Source organism: Pimephales promelas, chromosome 21 (assembly GCF_988280905.1).
Source record: "Pimephales promelas chromosome 21, fPimPro1.hap1.1, whole genome shotgun sequence".
NCBI lineage: Eukaryota > Metazoa > Chordata > Actinopteri > Cypriniformes > Leuciscidae > Pimephales > Pimephales promelas.
Window position 1 is genome coordinate 12463677 of NC_142789.1, and position 8395 is coordinate 12472071.

Below are 8395 nucleotides of genomic sequence, written 5' to 3' on the forward strand. Positions count from 1 at the left end.
TCCGGTCAGAATCCGAAGTGTAGATCGATCCGATGCACACTCTAACGGCTGATATTGCCCACAAACCATTGCGCGTTGGACGAAAATTCGGTTAGAACTACAAACAGGAGTAAAAAGTGTTAAAAAAAAACTACATACACGTAGTCGTTTCGGAGGACGCGCGAGTCCCCGCGGTTGTGTAGAGAGATTCAAATTGCAAACACACGAGGAGAGCATGAAAGACCCACAACTGGCAGTCGAACGTGCTCTCCGAAACGGTAGGAAATAAAATTAGATAGAATGGAGGATTTTAACTGTGACAAGATGATTGACAGGGCAGTTTACGTTGACAGGATGCACGCAGCATCTGTAAAACGAGCACAGAGAGTTAAATTACGATCGTCATTTTCAGGAACATAATTAAACATAAATTTTATCATTTGTTAACGAAGTACAGCATCCGTAGGAAGCTCGAACACAGAAGACCTGACAGCTGGGTGAACATAACACACTCAATGAGCAGCAGAAATATGATCATGCCCTTTTTTGCATTTTCTGGAGGGAGGGTTGATGTAAATCTGTGGGTTAGTGACGTCTAAAACCCAGCTGTAGTCCCAATCGAGTCGTTTTTGTAGGCAATATACTTCCTGATTTTTAAAAGACGATATCTCTGCTTACACTGAACTTTCAGCGCTGCAACTCTGCAGATACTGTTCATGCACCAACAGCAACATTACACACGATTTTAAATGAAAAAAGTGAAATCGCAATCAACCCCCCCTTTAAGCAATTTTGAGCGTGGCATGGTTGTTGGTGCCAGACGGGCCGGTCTGAGTATTTCACAATCTGCTCAGTTACTAGGATTTTCACGCACAACCATTTCTAGGTTGTTGATGCTAGAGGTCAGAGGAGAATGGGCCGACTGATTCAAGCTGATAGAAGAGCAACTTTGACTAAAATAACCACTCGTTACAACCGAGGTATGCAGCAAAGCATTTGTGAAGCCACAACAGCCTTGAGGCGGATGGGCTACAACAGCAGAAGACCCCACCGGGTACCACTCATCTCCATTACAAATAGGAAAAAGAGGCTACAATTTGCAAAAGCTCACCAAAATTGGACAGTTGAAGACTGGAAAAATATTTCCTTGTCTGAGGAGTCTCGATTTCTGTTGAGGCATTCAGATGGTAGAGTCAGAATTTGGCATAAACAGAATGAGAACATGGATCCATCATGCCTTGTTACCACTGTGTGGGGGATGGTTTCTTGGCACACTTTAGGCCCCTTAGTGCCAATTGGGCATCGTTTAAATGCCACAGCCTACCTGAGCATTGTTTCTGACCATGTTCATCCCTTTATGGCCATCCACTTTATGGCTACTTCCAGCAGGATAATGCACCATGTCACAAAGCTTGAATCATTTTAAATCTGTTTCTTGAACATGACAATGAGTTCACTGTACTAAAATGCCCCCCCCCCCCCCCCTAAGTGGTATATTGTCTTATTTATTCATTTTTTTAATTGCTAAATTATTATTGCACAATACATTTAAATTATAGCTGTCTAACCACATGTAGGCCCTAGCCTGTTTTTTGTTTATTTATTTTTTTTTTATTTTTTTTTATCTACTAGCCTATTTATCTTAATCTATTCTAATTGGTCACTTTAAAAATAAAATGAAGTGATCTTAGTTTAACAAATCATTCATTTGATTTATCTATAGATTTTCAGCTGTTTGATCATTAAATATGTATTATAGGCTATTTGTAAAAAACGGACAACTAAATTACATTTGTGAGACAGTACAAAAATATAAGGCTTGGTGTAAATATATCTAACAGGGAAGCCATATAGAAAAAATGTACTTTATTATGATAAATGAAGACTGGATTGGACAGTTTTATTTGGCCATTAAGGGCTTTATTTTGTGTTCATTTGTTGTTGCTGCTCTTTATTAGATTTCACAGAATAACTGTTCACAAAAAAGACTGAGTCTCACTGTTTCGCTCAAGCTGCACTGCAGTGTCTATTCACAGGCGCGATCCCACTACTGATCGACACGGGGACTTTGACCTGCTTCGTCTCCGATCTGGGCCGGTTCACCCCTCCTTGGCGACCTGGTGGTCCCGGGCTCCCCCAGAAGCACCATATCGATACCGAACTTAGCACGGACACCCAATCGTCATAGTCCACTGCAGTCCAGAACCCCTGAGCTCAAGCGATCCTCCAGCCTCAGCCTCCCAGTAGCTTGGACTACAGACGCGCGCCACCTGCACCCGGCGAGAGCTGTGAGAATCAGCGCTGCTACTGAATCCAGTGGCTCACAGCGCCCTCTAGTGTATGAAAACAAAATACCAGGGAATGATTAGGCAGGATCCGATGAACTAAAGCATTTTACAATCTCTTTGGTAGCTATATTGTTAAAGGTAAGTAGTACATTGTGTTATTTATGCATTTTTTAATTGCTAAATTATTTTTGCACAATGCATTTAAATTATAGCTGTCCTAAGCTGTCTCACGACCAATTCGTACGAGGTCGGAGACGAAGCAGGTCAAAGTCCCCGTGTCGATCAGTAGTGGGATCGCGCCTGTGAATAGACTCTGCAGTGCAGCCTGAGCAATACAGCGAGACTCAGTCTTTTGTGTGAACAGTTATTCTGTGAAATCTAATAAAGAGCAGCAACAACAAATGAACACAAAATAAAGCCCTTAATGGCCAAATAAAACTGTCCAATCCAGTCTTCATTTATCATAATAAAGTACATTTTTTTCTATATGGCTTCCCTGTTAGATAAATTTACACCAATGCCTTATATTTTTGTACTGTCTCACAAATGTAATTTAGTTGTCCGTATTTCACAAATAGCCTATAATACATATTTAATGATCAAACAGCTGAAAATCTATAGATAAATCAAATGATTGATTTGTTAAACTAAGGTCACTTCATTTTATTTTTAAACTTACCAATTAGAATAGATTAAGAGAAACAGGCTAGTTGATAAAAATTTGTTAAAAACAATTTAGGCTAGGGCCTACATGTGGTTAGACAGCTCAACCCGATCTCACGACCAAATCGTAAGAATTCGACGAATGATTAAAAAGTGGGTAATTCGCAACAATTCATACGACCTCACTCGTACGAATTAGTAAGATTTTGCTAAATCGTACATATTTTACGAATTGGCCAATTCGTATGAATTCGTACGAATGACCTGCCCCTTACCCCGCCCCTAAACCTAGCCATCACGTGGGTTTAGAGAAATCGTACGAATTCGTACGAGTGAGGTCGTACGAATTAGTACGAATTAGCCACATTTTAATCATTCGTCGAATTCGTACGAATTGGTCGTGAGATAGCGTAGGACAGCTATAATTTAAATGCATTGTGCAAAAATAATTTAGCAATTAAAAAATGCATAAATAAGACAATGTACTACTTACCTTTAACAATATAGCTACCAAAGAGATTGTAAAATGCTTTAGTTCATCGGATCCTGCCTAATCATTCCCTGGTATTTTGTTTTCATACACTAGAGGGCGCTGTGAGCCACTGGATTCAGTAGCAGCGCTGATTCTCACATCTATCGCCGGGTGCAGTGGCGCGCGTCTGTAGTCCAAGCTACTGGGAGGCTGAGGCTGGTGGATCGCTTGAGCTCAGGGGTTCTGGACTGCAGTGGACTATGTCGATCGGGTGTCCGTGCTAAGTTCGGTATCGATATGGTGCTTCTGGGGGAGCCCGGGACCACCAGGTCGCCTAAGGAGGGGTGAACCGGCCCAGGTCGGAGACGAAGCAGGTCAAAGTCCCCGTGTCGATCAGTAGTGGGATCGTGCCTGTGAATAGACTCTGCAGTGCAGCCTGAGCGAGCGATACAGCGAGACTCAGTCTTTTGTGTGAACAGTTATTCTGTGAAATCTAATAAATAACAGCAACAACAAATGAACATAAAATAAAGCCCTTAATGGCCAAATAAATCTGTCCAATCCAGTCTTCATTTATTATAATATAGTACATTTTTTCTATATGGCTTCCCTGTTAGATACATTTACAGTACACCAATGGCTTATATTTTTTAATGTATCACAAATGTAGTTTAGATGTCCGTATTTTAATAGCCTATTAAAGATATTTAATGATCAAACAACTGAAAATCTATATATAAAGCAAATGATTGATTTGTTAAACTAAGATAACTTTATTCAATTTTTAAAGTTACCAATTAGAATAGCTTAAGATAAATATGCTAGTAGATAAAATAAAAACTCAGGCTAGGGCCTACATGTGGTTAGATAGCTATAATTTAAATGTATTGTGCAAAAATAATTTAGCAATTAAAAAATGCATAAATAAGACAATGTACTACTTACCTTTGACAATATAGCTAGCTAAGCTACCAAAGAGCTTGTAAAATGCTTTAGTTCATCGGATCCTGCCTAATCATTCCCTGGTATTTTGTTTTCATACACTAGAGGGCGCTGTGAGCCACTCGATTCAGTAGCAGCGCTGATTCTCACTATTCTCGCCGGGTGCAGTGGCGCGCGCCTGTAGTCCAAGCTACTGGGAGGCTGAGGCTGGAGGATCGCTTGAGCTCAGGGGTTCTGGACTGCAGTGGACTATGTCGATCGGGTGTCCGCACTAAGTTCGGTATCGATATGGTGCTTCTGGGGGAGCCCGGGACCACCAGGTCGCCTAAGGAGGGGTGAACCGGCCCAGGTCGGAGACGAAGCAGGTCAAAGTCCCCGTGTCGATCAGTAGTGGGATCGCGCCTGTGAATAGACACTGCAGTGCAGCTTGAGCGAAACAGTGAGACTCAGTCTTTTGTGTTTGTACCTGTTCATTGGGATATAAGTAAAAAAAATAAATGTTTATAAATAAATAAATTGACTTGCCTATATGAATTAAATTAATGAACATGCATTTCCATTTTACTCGTTAAAAGGAAATGAAAATTCTGTCATCATTTACATGTTGTTCCAAGTTTCCAACCCTATTTTCTTTCTTCTGTTGAACATAAAGGAAGATTTTTTTAGGAACGTTGTCGTTGGAAACTAAACGGTTGTGGTGGGGCCCCATTGAGTTCCATAGTGGCATTATCGCCTCTCTCTGGAAAATATGTGAAATGTTATTCAGTATTCATTGACTGCATTCCATGGCCGGATGGAGGCGCTGTTTTACACTTTATTAATACCCTTCCCCAAAATGAGGCCAATCAGACTTTTCTGAAGAACAGCGCTCACAAGTATAAAAGAGCAGTCTTGTAGACTCAGATAGATAATAAATAGGCCTAAAGCTTTACAAAATGTTTTGTACAAAACATGTCTCATGTCATGGGCAGGGCCAATATCTGCACACCTGACCGAATCACTATTACAGATGTGTGGTAATATTCAGGTTTCACTGACACTTTACATTAGACCCTATTAACTATTTAAAGAAAAAGAAAGATCAAAGTATTAAAACTGAATACAACTGGATTTAAAGTTAGTTTTAAAAAACAACCCTGAAAAAACAAAGACTTGCAAAGACTGAGTGTTTCCATGCCAAAATCCATAGCATGTCACAATTTAAACATTTGTATCATGACACATATTTATTCTTTGAATATTTACAAAATATTGCTATTCCTATTTGGTTACTTTAAAGCAGTAGTTTCAGATCTATTACAGTTATATCATCTAAAGTTAACCTAATGATAACATTTACATATTCACATTTTTAACTATAATAGCAAATATATGTATTAAAAATTGCAATTAATTTTATATTATTTTTTAAACATTTTATTACAATGATATAGACTATACTTTTAAATATGCGGATCTTGATTTATGTGGTCAACATGTGTTTTATGTATTTGTGTTGATGATTCTTCAACAAGTCTCCTTTTTTGTTTCACAGAAAAATAACAAAACTGTAACAAGTAGTAAACAATGACATATAACGTAAAGACCAAGTCGTATCGACCAAGTCCAAAACTGCTTGCCAAACACACAATTAGATAACATATTTCGAACCAGCAACACAATCTCTGACTGTCCAATATGCTGTTTCATTTGTTCAAATATAGCGTTAAAGGGAAAGACCAGCCAACGATCATATGCAGTGTTAAAGTCACTTCACCTCATTTGCATTAAGCTTTGTATCTTTAGAAACCCAGTCATATTTTTGAACGGTCATGGTTTATTCCCTAATTTTCCCCTGACATGGGAGAAATAAGGATTTAAGTGTTTTACTTCCTGCTTATTATGATGTAAAAATCGTCATTTTGCGTCATAATAAGCAGGAAGTAATTTCATTAAACAGTGTAGAGACTACAAACATTAGCTCATTATTATTCAAGGGTGTGGGACCCACTCACCCTACAGGCCTATTACAGATCAGTGGGTGGGACTTCACTTGCAGATACTGATGCAGCGCTGACTCCACGTGACTGTGACATATGCCATCAAAGTACCGCGAGAGCGATACGAGAGTAGCCGGAGGACTCAGCCAGCGCAGCTTCTCAGGAGCGGCTGCACGAGCTCTGATGATGTCACAGCTGTTCCACGATTCACCGGATTCACCGCATGACAACGATCACGTGCGTTTCGTGTTTAGTCTCACACCTTTAGTTCCACTAAAGCTCACAAATCAGTTTTTTATAACAGTAAACACTCTTTTCATGTAATCGCAATCGCAATGTTATATTGTGTCATGTTTATCATGTTTATCAAAATAAAACTGATTAAAACACGTTGATTCCACGTCATTGATTATAGGCTTATTTTGAACTTTTTCTAGTTCAAACAGATGCTGTATGAAGCAGTAAAATATTGAATGAAAATGAGTCTGAAATATCTGTTTATTTGGCAAATGTTGCATTTATTTCACTTCAGCTGTGGTATAAGCATGCAAACACCACGTGAGCGGTCACCACGGGAACCAGAAATTGTCCGACTTCACTCCGTTTGCAGCTCCTCCCCGTCTGCACGCGGCTGTTCTCGCCGATCGGTTGCATCCAGCCGCAGGCGATGTCGAACACACCTAATGACTTTACCAATCAGCGATTGGCTCTTTTACTTTGAAGGCGGGATTTTCAGCCATTCATAAGTATTAGGAGTGAACAGTCTTTCTAGCTGTGTCTGAAATCGCTCCCTATCCACTACATAGTGCACTATATCGGGTGTCGGCCATTTTGTAGTGGTGTCCGAATTCTGGGTGAACGACATCATTCCCTACATTCATTCACTACTTTTACCCACAATCCTCTCTGAATTCGAGTGTACATTCGATGTACACTTGCTGAAGCCCTATTTCCCACAATCCAATGCGGAACGAACTGAGCGCGCATGAAAGTGCGGCGCGAGCAAGTTTAAACCAGAGATTACATTACATCCAGTGGAGGATTTGAAAAATATCCGTTAATCGTCGTTAAGAAGCGTATTCATTTGAATATAATAACGGTCGCCGGAGGGCGCTCGACGACACGTCATCTGTGAACGTGAGAGTTACAATTTCAGTCGATGAAACTACAAAGCTGGCATGGAGGTATATAATTACAAAATAAAGTCATTATGATTGTTATTGTTGTTAATATTATTTTATAAAGTAGGTAATGTAAGATAAAAGGAGTTTTATCAGTACGCGTGACGAAGCCTTTACTGCCGACGCACAGTGTAAACGTCAGCGTCCGAATTCACTCACTTCATCTCGTTCACTCCTTGCAGATATAGTGCACTCAAATGCCATACACTATATAGGACTGTATGGAAGAGGCATCTTGGAGATTCCTGTTTCCAGCATGGTTGAAGAGTTCAAGTGCTCTAAAGTAAGGCTGGAAATTACACTAACAGAGTCCCGTGATCCATGCGTTTCCCAAACAGCTCCTACCCTGGTGACCGGAAGGAAATGGAACCCAGCTGAAGCCACTCACCAGGCGAAGTCAGACCTCAGGCACAGAGATATCATTGGCATAAAGCAGCTCCAGCTCAGCGGCGACGGCTGGTCGTCGAGGAGGTGCGACGGCACGAGCAGGCAACGAGGTGTGCAAAGGCTGTCTCACAAGCCTTCCCCCTCAAACCTCAACCAGTGGTACGGAAAAGACCCAACGTGCCCCCTCTGTCCATCTCCCGCAAACCTCAAACACATTCTGGTTGGATGCAAGACAAGCTTGTCACAAGGCCGCTATACCTGGCGGCACAACCATGTCCTGAAGTGCCTAGCAACCACCTTGGAGTGCAGCCGACTAAAGAACAATGCCCTGCCTCCTCCATCATTCCATCCTACATATGCGAAGGAGTTCATTCGAGAAGGAGTAAAGACACCCAAGGGCTACACAACAACGATTATCAGCCAGCTTGGAAAGGCTCGAGACTGGAAACTGGTGGCAGATTTGAACAAAAGGCTTTACTTCCCTTCTGAGATTGCTACAACAAA

The 8395-nt window shown here is 40.8% G+C and overlaps 3 non-coding genes across 3 annotated transcripts; 2 read left to right on the top strand and 1 right to left on the bottom strand.

The window, feature by feature from the left end:
- Positions 1-1961: 1961 nt before the first annotated feature.
- Positions 1962-2260, bottom strand: LOC148970425 (signal recognition particle RNA). Its single transcript, XR_016149018.1, has one exon.
- Positions 2261-3568: 1308 nt separating this feature from the next.
- On the top strand, positions 3569-3871 carry LOC148970426 (signal recognition particle RNA). Its single transcript, XR_016148973.1, has one exon.
- Positions 3872-4501: 630 nt separating this feature from the next.
- Positions 4502-4800, top strand: LOC148970427 (signal recognition particle RNA). The gene has a single exon (XR_016148824.1).
- Positions 4801-8395: the final 3595 nt, after the last annotated feature.